Source organism: Physella acuta, unplaced genomic scaffold (genome assembly GCF_028476545.2).
Source record: "Physella acuta isolate Inbredline_101_S28 unplaced genomic scaffold, ASM2847654v3 ptg000310l, whole genome shotgun sequence".
Taxonomy (NCBI): Eukaryota; Metazoa; Mollusca; class Gastropoda; family Physidae; genus Physella; species Physella acuta.
In genome coordinates this window covers 182,501-184,925 of record NW_026731829.1, presented here as the reverse complement: position 1 = coordinate 184,925, position 2,425 = coordinate 182,501, and positions in this window count along the sequence as shown.

Below are 2,425 nucleotides of genomic sequence, written 5' to 3'. Positions count from 1 at the left end.
ACAGACAGACAGACAGACAGACAGACAGACAGACAGACAGACAGACAGACAGACAGACAGACAGACAGACAGACAGACAGACAGACAGACAGACAGACAGACAGACAGACAGACAGACAGACAGACAGACAGACAGACAGACAGACAGACAGACAGACAGACAGACAGACAGACAGACAGACAGACAGACAGACAGACAGACAGACAGACAGACAGACAGACAGACAGACAGACAGACAGACAGACAAACTGCACTCTACTAAAACATTCATCATGACACTTATCCCTTGCTTAACATAAGCGCAATGGATACAACTAATAAAAATAACATATACCACCTGACCCACAGCCAGAAGTGAACCATAACTGCGTGTCAAGTATAAATAAACCTCATCCCTGACTTAACAAAACCAATGCCGTGAATTATTCACACACAGTACGTTACAGGCATAAGCATATATATTAAACAAACATCAGAATAAAAAAAATAGACTTTATACGAAAATCTGGCTGGCTCACGTGGTCTGGCAAAACAATGGTGACAAAAAGTAAATATAATACATGGACAGAAAGAGTTAGCAAATGACCAAAAAGCTTCATAAAAATAGAAAAATAAAAAGAGCAACTATCTTACCAGGCTTTGTAGGAATAAAACTACAAGGTAAAACAAATGGATAGGGCAGTGCTGACTCTTTATGCCTCGGATAGTCTAGGCTCTGAAAACAGACGCCCTCCTCATCCCCTCGGCTTTCAAAAGTGACTTCAAAACATCTGCCCGGAACTAACATCCACACACCTCGCACGCTACACGTCAACAAATAGTCCCTAATTCACTGACAACAAAAACACGCCACGAAACATAAGATAGAATTATGCAAAAAGACAACAATATAAACAAAATATACACAATTTATGATCTGGTAATGAAAAACATAAAAGACTAAATTTTCTCTGTTTTGACCATATTCAAAATCAGGTGCTGCCTAAAGTCCAGGACCAGATTGCTCACTACAATAGACAGGTACATATTTATAATTTCACTGTAGCAGTAGTTAATGACCTGGGCACCTTAAAGCCAAATGTTTTTATTTATGTTTGTAGGGAGGATACGTTCATTCTGCTTCAGTTCAAAAGACAAACCTGAATGGTATTGACTGTTCACACTTCGCTTCTGATGCTTGTGGTGGGTAGAGTAAAAATAACGTCATCGTTCTGTTGGTATCACAGTAGCTAGTGACCCAAGCTCCACCTTGGATAAACACTTTGAAGCTTTTGTTCCCAGTCAGAGGCCATTTCTTCCTTCCACGTGACAGTGTTTTTGGTGTGTTGCAACATAAATAAAAATATTAAGAAAGAATAGATTCACTCACAAAAAGAATACCTGGACACTTTCAAAGATCAGTGCACTGTGAGATTGGCAGAGGAGGACTTAAATGTATTTTATTTCAAATAATAATCAGATTAAGACCCCTAATAAAACTATTCCAATAATAATTCAGAAAAATAAAAGGTTCATTATTAAGGAAGGAATTGTGTTGGGTTCAGCTGAACTGCACTACAAACATTTTTTTAAACAAAGCAATTGTTTTAAATAAAGAGGAAAATCGTTTATAATAAACGTATTTTTCATTGTCCCAGATAGCAAGCCTCATTCGTGTGTGTATCCGTATATAGTTATGAATTTCAGTGTATGTTATGCGTATCTATAAGTTATGTATATTCATAAGCATATGTGCATAGGTGTGGGCATGCATAAGTGCATGCGTATGTTCATGCGCATATGCAAGTTTATGTGCAAGCGTATGTGAACGTGTAAATTTTAAGTGTATCTCTAACTTTAAATGTATACGCTTCTTTTTCTTTCTGTGTCTGTATCTGTGTATGTCTGTTTGTGAATAACGTTTTTTAAACATCTCTTTAGAATATTGTGAGTTAAGGTCAAGTTGATCACAATTGATAAGTATAAACATGAGAACTAAAATTCCTATACTATGCAGTATAAAAAGTTGTCATGTCCTAAAATAAGAGATTGTTTGTCAAGTTATTTAAAATTTAGTAATTTATAAATCTAAACCTTATCTCAGTTTGATAGGAATTTTCTTCTATTGGGTATTTCGAAGTTTGACAAATACAGAACAAAATAACACTAATACAATATTTTCCAAATTATGTTTTTATTACTATTCAAAATCCAAGCAAAATAAGATTTACAAACATTAGTATATTAAATTTAATCTTCATGAAGGGCAAAAAACTGCATCCTGAAAAAAACCTGCACCAGCTATGTCAAATCAACCCCGAAAGATGGAAATAAAATATTGCAGCCAGCAAAAATAGTAGAATTTTAATAAACCGATAAAATACTGAATATTTATTAAGAAACGCGAAATGAGCCACAAAAAAGCATACCCTTTAAATAAATATA